This window comes from Ascaphus truei, unplaced genomic scaffold (genome assembly GCF_040206685.1).
Source record: "Ascaphus truei isolate aAscTru1 unplaced genomic scaffold, aAscTru1.hap1 HAP1_SCAFFOLD_112, whole genome shotgun sequence".
In the NCBI taxonomy this organism is placed as follows: Eukaryota; Metazoa; Chordata; class Amphibia; order Anura; family Ascaphidae; genus Ascaphus; species Ascaphus truei.
Window position 1 is genome coordinate 1 of NW_027453986.1, and position 13,422 is coordinate 13,422.

General features: G+C 47.9%; 1 pseudogene; it reads left to right on the top strand.

Annotated features, from left to right (window-relative positions):
* Positions 1-12: 12 nt before the first annotated feature.
* Positions 13-11,589, top strand: LOC142475238 (uncharacterized; annotated as a pseudogene).
* Positions 11,590-13,422: the final 1,833 nt, after the last annotated feature.

Below are 13,422 nucleotides of genomic sequence, written 5' to 3' on the forward strand. Positions count from 1 at the left end.
ATCCACTTCCTCTCCAATCTCCAATAGGGCGCACGTCCCAAATATGAATCTACCTCGAACCAACCCTTGAGGACCAGAAATGATGCATACCATCGCGACAACCTCTGCAACATGAATTGAAGTTAGAAAGGAGTTATGAAGAATCTGGACTATACGTTTTGAACATTTTGAACTTTTTCACCACATGAGAGCTCCGCGTCGAAATCACCTATACAAGTATTTTTCTAATATCAAATGTCTGTGTAAACCCATGCTCATGCATATTTGATATACTCTCGTCATCCGCTGGAATATACTTTTGCAATATATTTTAAACAATGACTCTACACTTAACTGAATACCGCACTATCCACAGTGTGGTAGAGATATTAGGGTTTTGAAGTAGCAATTTCGATATGCGGCCACTTGGTGGCAGCATTGTATTACAAATGAAATATCTTTTAACTAACACGGAGATATTGAGTGGTACATTTTAGATAGCTGAATGAGGAAACCAAGATTTTGGGTGTCTAGGTTGTTCTACCCTTATGTCAGATGTAGTGGCTATAAACAGTTAAGGTTTTTTAACCATCTTGATAATAATAATATTATATTTTTTCCGTCAAATATGTAATTCGTTATAACTTTTGTCACATAAATATATTTTTTGCTGTAATACACTCTGGCACATTTTTAAGTTACTTTAAAGGGATGTGTGCCACACTACCAAGATTGCTTAACTTTTACCATTAGGTTATGACAGTGTTGAGGTAATTTTCACATCCAGCCACATGGTGGCACTATTGTTTTACATATGTAAAGATTTTAACCAACAGAGAATGGTTTTAAAAATACTGCACACGGAGGAACTAAAAGATTCCAAATCACACAAATACCCCAATCAAATTCCAATTTCCACCGTTTTTTATTAAACTTAAAATGCTTCTAAGGACAAATACAATGATCATCTCTAAGTATTTTTTAAAATGTAGTTTTTATAATGTATTGATTTATTTTAATATATGCTTATCTAATTTTAATATATGCTTATCTAACCCATTATTTATATTTACAGGCACATCTCACTATCCCTGACATTAGGGGCTTCCAAAGGTAGCTCCTATAAAGAGATATAACCGTCTAAATTTAAACCATGCCCTTAATCCAGGTGTTTCTCCAATTAAACTAATGGGGGCACCTATAAATGCAGCACACAATGAGCATCCGGCAGGAACCTGACAAAGCTTATTGCGAAACGCGTAGTTCCCTGCCGGAGCTCATTGACAGAGGGACCCAGCACACTGCAGGACATCCGGTTCAGATCCCCCTTTCCGGTTCCGCTGCCGGACGCGCCAGTTGGAGCAAAAAACGGAGGAGGAGATCGTGCAGGAGTGCTCTGAGCGGATGATGCTGGGCAAGTGATTTTGTATATTCGTTTAGTGTGAGAGTCCTTTTTTGTGTTTGCTTCAGTACATCACATACTGTTTAGTTCATTGTGTTATCGTGTCATATATTGTTTTATACCTTTTAAGCACCACAACATGTATGCATAGTGTATGCACATGTCTTCACTGTTAACCCATTAAAGACCTTTTAATTCATTTTGACTTTTGGTTTGCACATTGCTTTTTGGTCATTTGGGATACGGGGAGAGGAGACACTCACACACCACACCCATCGGGGGACAACTCTGCTGAAACAACAGGACACCATCCATACAGGACATTACCCTCTGAGGGCAAGGACTCACATCAGGCCGTGTGAGTTTAATGTATATCTGAGACTCCAGTATATGAGTCTGTATTTACCCACACCAGTCAGCGTTGAGGGAGAGTCACCACACAAGCCCGTGTGAGTCACTGGATCCATATATTCTATGTATTCTGTGATTAGTTAGTGGGAACCCACCATCCATCCCACCACCGTCCACTCCTACCCCACCCCCCTACTCCCCCTTCCCACTCCCCCCCTCCCCTTTTTTTCCCCCCAATCCCCCAATGTGGACATGATACACTAATATCGTGTTTTATTCTTTTATTCTAGTCACCCCGTCACCCCAGTCAGTCACCCCGTCACCCCCCCCCAGTCAGCCACCCCCCCCAGTCAGTCACCCCCCCCCCCGAGTCCGTCATGCCTCCCCCCCCAGTCAGTCATGCCTCCCCCCCCCCCAGTCAGGCCACCCCCCCCAGTCAGTCACCCCCGCCCCAGTCAGTCACCCACCCTCTCTCTCTCTGTGTATCACCCACCCTCTGTGTGTGTCACCCACCGTTTCTCCCCTCTGTGTCTCCCCCCTCTGTCTCTCCACTCTCTCTCCCCCCCACACTCTCTCTCACCCCCACACTCTCTCTCTCACCCCCACACTCTCTCTCCCCCCCACACTCTCTCTCCCCCCCACACTCTCTCTCTCTCCCCCCACACTCTCTCTCTCTCCCCCCACACTCTCTCTCTCTCCCCCCCACACTCTCTCCCCCCCACTCTCTCTCTCTCCCCCCCACTCTCTCTCTCTCCCCCCCACACTCTCTCTCTCCCCCCCACACTCTCTCTCTCCCCCCCACACTCTCTCTCTCCCCCCACACTCGTCTCCCCCCCACACTCTCTCCCCCCCACACTCTCTCTCCCCCCACACTCTCTCTCTCCCCCCCACACTCTCTCTCTCCCCCACACTCTCTCTCTCTCCCCCCCACTCTCTCCCCCCCACACTCTCTCCCCCTCACACTCTCTCCCTCTCCCCCCACACTCCCTCCCTCTCCCCCCCACACTCCCTCCCTCTCCCCCCACACTCTCTCTCTCCCCCCCACACTCTCTCTCTCCCCCCCCACACTCTCTCCCTCTCCCCCCCACACTCACTCCCTCTCCCCCCCACACTCTCTCTCTCCCCCCCACACTCTCTCTCTCCCCCCCCACACTCTCTCTCTCCCCCTCACACTCTCTCCCTCTCCCCCCCCACACTCTCCCCCCCACACTCTCTCCCCCCCACACTGTCTCCCCCCCACACTCTCTCCCCCCCACACTGTCTCCCCCCCACACTCTCTCCCCCCCCACACTCTCTCCCCCCCACACTCTCTCCCCACCCACACTCTCTCTCTCTCCCCCACACACTCTCTCTCTCCGCTCTCTCGCTCTCTCGCTCTCTCTCTCCCACGCGCGCTCTCCCACGCGCTCTCTCCCCCACACACTCTCTCTCTCCCCCACACACTCTCTCTCTCCCCCACACACTCTCTCTCCCCCACACACTCTCTCTCTCCCCCACACTCTCTCTCTCCCCCGCACACTCTCTCTCTCCCCCCCACACTTTCTCTCTCCCCCCCACACTTTCTCTCTCCCCCACACTCTCTCCCCCACACTCGCTCTCTCTCCCCCACACTCGCTCTCTCTCCCCCACACTCTCTCTCGCTCTCTCTCTCCCACGCGCGCTCTCTCTCCCACGCGCGCTCTCTCTCCCACGCGCGCTCTCTCCCCCACGCTCTCTCTCTCTCCCCCACACACTCTCTCTCTCTCCCCCACACTCTCTCTCTCTCTCCCCCCACACTCTCTCTCTCTCTCCCGCACACACTCTCTCTCCCCCCCACACTTTCTCTCTCCCCCCCACACTTTCTCTCTCCCCCCCACACTTTCTCTCTCCCCCACACTCTCTCTCTCCCCCACACTCTCTCTCCCCCACACTCTCTCTCCCCCACACTCTCTCCCCCACACTCTCTCTCTCCCCCACACTCTCTCTCTCTCCCCCACACTCTCTCTCTCCCCCACACTCTCTCTCTCTCCCCCCACACTCTCTCTCTCTCCCCCCACACTCTCTCTCTCTCTCTCCCCCACACTCTCTCTCTCTCCCCCACACTCTCTCTCTCTCCCCCACACTCTCTCTCTCTCCCCCACACTCTCTCTCTCTCCCCCACACTCTCTCTCTCTCCCCCACACTCTCTCTCTCCCCCACACTCTCTCTTTCCCCCACACTCTCTCTCTCCCCCACACTCTCTCTCTCCCCCACACTCTCTCTCTCCCCCACACTCTCTCTCTCCCCCACTCTCTCTCTCTCTCCCCCACACTCTCTCTTTCCCCCACACTCTCTCTCTCCCCCACACTCTCTCTCTCCCCCACACTCTCTCTCTCCCCCACACTCTCTCCCCCACTCTCTCTCTCTCTCCCACACTCTCTCTCTCTCTCACCCACACTCTCTCTCTCTCACCCACACTCTCTCTCTCACCCACACTCTCTCTCTCTCCCCCACACTCTCTCTCGCTCTCTCGCTCTCTCTCCCACGCGCGCTCTCTCTCCCACGCGCGCTCTCTCTCCCACGCGCGCTCTCTCTCCCACGCGCTCTCTCTCTACCACGCTCTCTCCCCCACGCTCTCTCTCTCTCCCCCACACACTCTCTCTCTCTCCCCCACACTCTCTCTCTCTCCCGCACACACTCTCTCTCCCCCCCACACTTTCTCTCTCCCCCCCACACTTTCTCTCTCCCCCCCACACTTTCTCTCTCCCCCACACTCTCTCTCTCCCCCCACACTCTCTCTCCCCCACACTCTCTCCCCCACACTCTCTCTCTCCCCCACACTCTCTCTCTCTCCCCCACACTCTCTCTCTCCCCCACACTCTCTCTCTCTCCCCCCACACTCTCTCTCTCTCCCCCCCACACTCTCTCTCTCTCTCCCCCACACTCTCTCTCTCTCCCCCACACTCTCTCTCTCCCCCACACTCTCTCTCTCTCCCCCACACTCTCTCTCTCTCCCCCACACTCTCTCTCTCCCCCACACTCTCTCTCTCTCCCCCACACTCTCTCTTTCCCCCACACTCTCTCTCTCCCCCACACTCTCTCTCTCCCCCACACTCTCTCTCTCCCCCACACTCTCTCTCTCCCCCACACTCTCTCTCTCCCCCCTCTCTCTCTCTCTCCCACACTCTCTCTCTCTCGCCCCCACACTCTCTCTCGCCCCCACGCTCTCTCTCTCACCCACACTCTCTCTCTCTCTCACCCACACTCTCTCTCTCTCACCCACACTCTCTCTCTCACCCACACTCTCTCTCTCTCCCCCACACTCTCTCCCCCCCACACTCTCTCCCCCCCACACTCTCTCCCCACCCACACTCTCTCTCTCTCACCCACACTCTCTCCCCACCCACACTCTCTCTCACCCACACTCTCTCTCTTTCCCCCACACTCTCTCTCTCCCCCACACTCTCTCTCTCCCCCACACTCTCTCTCTCCCCCACACTCTCTCTCTCCCCCACACTCTCTCTCTCTCCCCCCACACTCTCTCTCTCCCCCACACACTCTCTCTCCCCCACACACTCTCTCTCGCTCTCTCGCTCTCTCTCCCACGCGCTCTCTCCCCCACACACTCTCTCCCCCACACACTCTCTCTCTCTCCCCCACACACACTCTCTCTCCCCCACACACACTCTCTCTCCCCCACACACTCTCTCTCTCTCCCCCACACACTCTCTCTCTCTCTCCCGCACACTCTCTCTCTCCCCCCCACACTTTCTCTCTCCCCCCCACACTTTCTCTCTCCCCCACACTCTCTCTCCCCCACACTCTCTCCCCCACACTCGCTCTCTCTCCCCCACACTCTCTCTCGCTCTCTCGCTCTCTCTCCCACGCGCGCTCTCTCTCCCACGCGCGCTCTCTCTCCCACGCGCTCTCTCTCTACCACGCTCTCTCCCCCACGCTCTCTCTCTCTCCCCCACACACTCTCTCTCTCTCCCCCACACTCTCTCTCTCTCCCGCACACTCTCTCTCTCCCCCAACACTTTCTCTCTCCCCCCCACACTTTCTCTCTCCCCCCCACACTTTCTCTCTCCCCCACACTCTCTCTCTCCCCCACACTCTCTCCCTCCCCCACACTCTCTCTCTCTCCCCCACACTCTCTCTCTCCCCCACACTCTCTCTCTCCCCCACACTCTCTCTCTCTCCCCCCACACTCTCTCTCTCTCCCCCCACACTCTCTCTCTCTCCCCCCACACTCTCTCTCTCCCCCCACTCTCTCTCTCTCTCTCCCCCCCACACTCTCTCTCTCTCCCCCACACTCTCTCTCTCTCCCCCACTCTCTCTCTCTCTCCCCCACACTCTCTCTTTCCCCCACACTCTCTCTCTTTCCCCCATACTCTCTCTCTCCCCCACACTCTCTCTCTCCCCCACACTCTCTCTCTCCCCCACACTCTCTCTCTCCCCCACACTCTCTCTATCTCGCCCCCACACTCTCTCTCTCTCGCCCCCACACTCTCTCTCTCTCGCCCCCACACTCTCTCTCGCCCCCACGCTCTCTCTCTCTCACCCACACTCTCTCTCTCTCTCACCCACACTCTCTCTCTCTCACCCACACTCTCTCTCACCCACACTCTCTCTCACCCACACTCTCTCTCTCACCCACACTCTCTCTCTCCCACACTCTCTCTCTCTCTCCCACACTCTCTCTCTTCCCCACACTCTCTCTTCCCCACACTCTCTCTCTCCCCCACTCTCTCTCTCCCCCTCTCTCTCTCTCGCCCCCACACTCTCTCTCTCCCCCACACTCTCTCTCTCCCCCACACTCTCTTTCTCCCCTACACTCTCTTTCTCCCCCACACTCTCTCTCTCCCACACTCTCTCTCTCTCCCACACTCTCTCTCTCCCCCACACTCTCTCTCTCCCCCACACTCTCTCTCTCCCCCACACTCTCTCTCTCCCCCACACTCTCTCTCTCCCCCACACTCTCTCTCTCCCACACTTTCTCTCTCCCCCACACTTTCTCTCTTTATCCCCCACACTCTCTCTCTCTCTCTGTCCCCCACACTGCAGCAAAGGTTATTCCCACCTTTCTCCTAGGGCAGGGATATCCAAACAATGTAATTCCAGCGCACAGCAAAAAGAGAGTCGGGTTAATAAAAAATAAAATAATTTATTTAAACCGCATTAAAAAAATAGAGGGTGCAACCTTTCAAGGATGAGGTGTGTATGTATATATATGTGTGTGTGTATGTATATACAGTATATGTGTGTGGACTGGGGGCGGGACTAGGTGGCGAGTAGATTTTTTGGTTGGGCGAGTAGATTTTTGGGTGATTTGTCGAACACTGTATATATATATATATATGTATAGCTTATTGCTGCAGCAAAGGTTATTCCCACCTTTCTCCTAGGGCAGGGATATCCAAACAATGTAATTCCAGCGCACAGCAAAAAGAGAGTCGGGTTAATAAAAAATAAAATAATTTATTTAAACCGCATTAAAAAAATAGAGGGTGCAACCTTTCAAGGATGAGTTGTGTATGTATATATGTGTGTGTGTATGTATATACAGTATATGTGTGTGTGTATATATATACTTTTATTTTTAATTATTTTATTTTTTATTAACCCGACTCTCTTTTTGCTGTGCGCTGGAATTACATTGTTTGGATATCCCTGCCCTAGGAGAAAGGTGGGAATAACCTTTGCTGCAGCAATAAGCTTGAGAAGTATATTAGTTATATTTTTTCTTACATTTTCTTTTGAAGATTTTTTGCACCATAATGTATGGCACTTTTTGTTAAACTGTTTTAATTGCTGTGTAGCACAAATCAGGAAAAATGATGTAAATACGGCAGAAACGTCGGTTCCTATTTTAATCAACCAAGTTAAGTCTACTGTAAGCTGTATATTTACCCATTTTTGGACATTAGTGGTGTCAAGTGTGGGGGTTTTGGCCCAGGATTACAGGGGTTAAACCCCATTAGGCCACCCTCTACTCTCACCTGAGAAGCAAGGGGTTAACTGGGCTGGAGTCCAGTAATGTGGTTTTGCCTTGCTTCAGCCATCCAACTGTTTATTCCCCTGTAAAAATTTATTGTTTCTGTTCCAGTGACTGCACCACACAAACACTGGAATCCATCCGGGAGGGCAAGGGTTAATAGTTGAATAGTGATTCTAGCCCTTTGTTTAAGTTACCCTCAAAGATGCCTGCCTACTAAGGAATGCGACCAAATGTTTAGGAAGCTGGAGTGGTTGGTGAGTGTTAAAACTCACACTTACAAACCATAGTATCCTGCCAGACACTCAATTTGGTAGACTGGCCAAACGCCCCTGATTTAGGAGTGGGGCTACAGAATGAGTGACCTTATTAAATATAAGAATATTATGAGATGTCCTCGGCTGAACATGCTATAAGTTACATATGTGTAAGCGGGGGGCCGAGCCGCAAATAATGATTACAGACACCTGCTGTTTAGCAGGTCCTATGAGACAGATATTAATATCTCTCTTAATTTTAGTATTACACTGTAATATTTAGTCTTATTGGGAGCGTCATGCGTGTCGGAATGTATTAATATGGCTCGCGTGCCAGTAAGTTTCACTGAACTGAAGTTATGACGTTATTTAGATAGGAAAAGCAGTTTTTAAACGTCCTTGGGTGGGAGGAGTTTTACTCTGAGGAAAACTGTCAACCTCACCACTGATTTATGAGAGGGGCTGGGTTTAGGTTGTGTTCAATGGGAAATAATTGTATAAGAACCAGGCTCAGCCTATGGCTATTGTCTTTCGTGTCTTGATGATTATGAAGATTGCTGTATGAACTGCCAGTCCAGATGTGACTGTTTCATCATTCCATCTTAAGTGAGTGTCCATATTTTGTCTGTCATTTGTATATCTCGTGTGTTCACCTTTTTCAAGGAATAAATTATATTTTATCATATCTAAGTCTCGTCCAGTTCAACCCAGTTATATTTTGGTGTGTATTATTAATAGCCTGTCTCAAAGCTACCGTCACAAGTGGTCAGATACTCGTGGGATGCCAATGGCTAGCTGGCCCCTTGAGCCACTAAAGGGTTAATATATCACAAAGTACAACAAAAGTTATTTGATAAGAACAATATATGAAGAACATTGATACAGGGAGTAATGTGATTTCTATTACTGGCGTGAGGAGAAAATATTTATTTCCATTTATGAGACATAATTGTAACATGATTAATTGGGGTGTTTTTTTTGCCTTCCTCTGGGTGAATGTAACGATAACAATGTAGCTTTAATTATGTTCAGTATGTTGCACGAGTAGAATTTTATAAAGGTTCAACTCAATGAACATATATCTCTCATCCAAATCTTCTCTGATGCATTGCAATGTTACATTAATACATTTTCTCACCATAGATGTATCTTCAGCACATGACTCGTCTGTGAGCAAGAAGCAACGTAAGAAATGTCCCAAACATCAAATTACATGAGGGGTTAATGGAAATATGTTTTAAGGACTTCAACATTGCATAAGTCTGTATGAGAATTGGAACAAGATTACCAGAAACTCGGCAGAGCATTTCTATACATCAACAGCCTTTTACTAAACTTACAGACACCGCAAGACAAGGAGAGGGTTTAAAGAACAGAGACATGAACCCCTACTGTGGGACATACGATAATGTTATACCGCAGATAATCCATACAGGGAAGAAATCCTATAACTGCTCTGAATGTGGGAAAAGCTTCAATAAGAAATATCATCTTGTTACACACCAAATAATCCACACAGGGGTGAAGCCTTATAACTGCTCTGAATGTGGGAAAAGCTTCAGTCAGAAATCAAATCTTGTTACACACCAAATAATCCACACAGGGGTGAAGCCTTATAACTGCTCTGAATGTGGGAAAAGCTTCAGTCATTAATCAGGTCTTGTTACACACCAAAGAATCCACACAGGGGTGAAGCCTTATAACTGCTCTGAATGTGGGACTAGTTTCCATGATCAATCAAGTTTTTGTAGACACCAAAGAATCCACACAGGGGAGAGACCCTATAACTGCTCTGAATGTGGGAAAAGCTTCATTAAGAAATCGCATCTTGTTACACACCAAAGAATCCACACAGGCGTGAGACTTTCTAACTGCTCTGAATGTGGGAAAAGCTTCAGTAACAAATGGCTCTTGTTACACACCAAAGAATCCACACAGATGTGAGACCTTTTAACTGCTCTGAATGTGGGAAAAGCTTCAAGCAGAAATCAATTCTTGTTACACACCAAAGAATCCACACAGGGGTGAGACCTTATAAATGCTCTGAATGTGGGAAAAGCTTCTGTCAAAAATCAAGTCTTGTTACACACCAAAGAATCCACACAGGGGAGAAGCCTTATGATTGCTCTGAATGTGGGAAAAGCTTCAGTCGGAAATCGCATCTTGTTACTCACCAAAGAATCCACACAAGGGAGAGGCCCTATAACTGCTCTGAATGTGGGAAAAGCTTCAGTCGGAAATCGCATCTTGTTAGACACCAAACAATCCACACAGGGATGACACCCTATAAACTGCCCTGAATGTGGAAAAAGCTTCAGTAAGAAATCACATCTTATCTCGGGAGATCTCAGACTTCTCTGCTGTCGATGCCGGCTCCATTCTTGATCAAAATCTCACTCCTACTCTGTACTCTGAACAGTCACGACTTTGGACTCCTTCCCCCCCTCGTACATAGATACACATTCTCTACTGTTTAAAATGCATTCTCTACTGTTTAAAATGCATTCAATTTGTATTAATTATGGGGTATATTTTAGTGCAATTCACTAAGGCTTCTTCAGGAGTTAATGTGGGTATATCTGTCCCTACCTTCTTTATAGGCACTTCCCTGTTTCTATTGGTTCCCATAAGCGCAATCCAATTGATTGAGAAACATCTTGATGTAATATTTCTCTTCTACATTGAGTTTGTATACTATGTAACATACTTTGTGTATCTGCACTATTCTATATAGATTATAAAATATAACTTGTGTGATTATAGATAACCAGATCTGTGTCTTTAACATTCAGAGATTGGTTATATCTCTATTTAACACTTCTCTTTGCATTAAGTTTATGCTATGGATTCTGTGTTATATTGTACTACAGTATTTGGGGTTTCAGTATATTCCCACTGCTATATGTATTACTCTGTGTATTAGATTTTAAGTAAAGAATTGTGCAAATTAAGATAACCCCGATCTGTGTCTTTAATTATTAGACACATTAGACAGTGAATCTCTTTCCCCTCTATATACACTATTTGAGGGACTATATGTGTCTGATTATTTAAGATGTCTTTTTTCAACAAATGTAGTTCATCAATATTTGTTGATTTAAATTCTTTCCTTTACATTCAAATTATGAGTGATATGTGTGATTTAAGATATTCCTATCTAGGTCTTTATTTATTAGACATAAATGGACTATATATCTTTCTTTATTAAATTCAGTGTGATTTAAGATATTCCTATGTCTTTATTTATCAGACATAGATGGACTATATATCTTTCTGAGGTTCGTTACTGTATTAAATTCAGTGTGTGATTTAAGATAATCATTCTTTGTCTCTAATTAGATATGTCTTTCTATACATATACTGTATAAGTGATACTTATTCCTAATGGGGATAGTAACATTCTCTATTGAATATATTCATCCTTTCTTTAAGGGTGTAATTTCCAATAAGCTGCCACTCTTACAGTAGTTTGTGAATTAAACCAACTTTATTCTAAGTAGTGATACCATGTTAAATATGCATCAAATTGTCTGCCCTTTATTAACATGGCTGCAAAGTAACAGTATATACCCAGCGGCGTTTGTATTGATTTATATGTATGGGACAAGGAATCAGATGGTGGTTATGTTATGATATAACAGTAAATCCTTCTCCTGAATGTATACTGATTATTGTTAGGAGTACCAATTACATTTCAGTGCACAGTATTACAACTGTCACACACACGATGCACAGCTATCTCTCACTCCCTGACACACACACGATGCACAGCTATCTCTCCCTGTCACACACACACACGATGCACAGCTATCTCTCACTCCCTGACACACACACACGATGCACAACTATCTCTCACTGTCACACACACACGATGCACAGCTATTTCTCACTATCACACACACACGATGCAAAGCTATCTCTCCATGTCACACACACACGATGCACAACTATCTCTCACTGTCACACACACACACGATGAACAGTAATCTCTCACTATCACACACACGATGCACAGCTATCTCTCCATGTCACACACACACGATGCACAACTATCTCTCTCTGTCACACACACACAATGCACAGCTATCTCTCACTCCCTGACACACACACACGATGCACAGCTATCTCTCACTGTCACACACACATGATGCACAGCTATCTCTCACTGTCACACACACACACGATGCACAGCTATCTCTCACTGTCACATGCACACGATGCACAGCTATCTCTCCCTGTCACACACACACGATGCACAGCTATCACTCAATGTCACACACACGATGCACAGCTATCTCTCCCTGTCACACACACACGATACACAGCTATCTTTCACTGTCACACACACACACGATGCACAGCTATTTCTCACTGTCACACACACACATGATGCACAGCTATCTCTCCCTGTCACACACACACGATGCACAGCTATCTCTCACTGTCACACACACACACACGATGCACAGCTATCTCTTACTGTCACACACACACATGATGCACAGCTATCTCTCCCTGTCACACACACACGATACACAGCTATCTTTCACTGTCACACACACGATGCACAGCTATCTCTCACTGTCACACACACACATGATGCACAGCTATCTCTCCCTGTCACACACACACACGATGCACAGCTATCTTTCACTGTCACACACACACGATGCACAGCTATTTCTCACTGTCACACACACACATGATGCACAGCTATCTCTCCCTGTCACACACACACGATGCACAGCTATCTCTCACTGTCACACACACACACACGATGCACAGCTATCTCTTACTGTCACACACACACACACACACACACGATGCACAGCTATCTCTCACTGTCAACACATACGATGCACAGCTATCTCTCACTGTCACACACGATGCACAGATATCTCTCCCTGTCTCACACATACAATGCACAGCTATCTCTCACTGTCTCACACACACACACACACACGATGCACAGCTCTCTCTCACTGTCACACACACAAACGATGCACATCTATCTCACACTGTCACACACACACGATGCACAGCTATCTCACACTGTCACACACACACGATGCACAGCTCTCACTCCGCCACACACGATGCACAGCAATCTCTCCCTGTCACACACACGATGCACAGCTATCTCTCCCTGTCATACACACACGATGCACAGCTATCTCTCCCTGTCACACACACACGCTGCACAGCTATCTCTCACTGTCATACACACACGATGCACAGCTATCTCTCCCTGTCACACACACACGCTGCACAGCTATCTCTCACTGTCACACACACGATGCACAATTATCTCTCACTCCGTCACACATGAGGCACAGCTATCTCTCACTCCCTGTCACACACAAGGCACAGCTATCTCTCACTCCCTGTCACACATGAGGCACAGTTATCTCTCCCTCTCTGTAACACACGAGGCACAGTGATCTGTGCTGATTATTGAGTGACAGCTGCTCCGCCTGCAA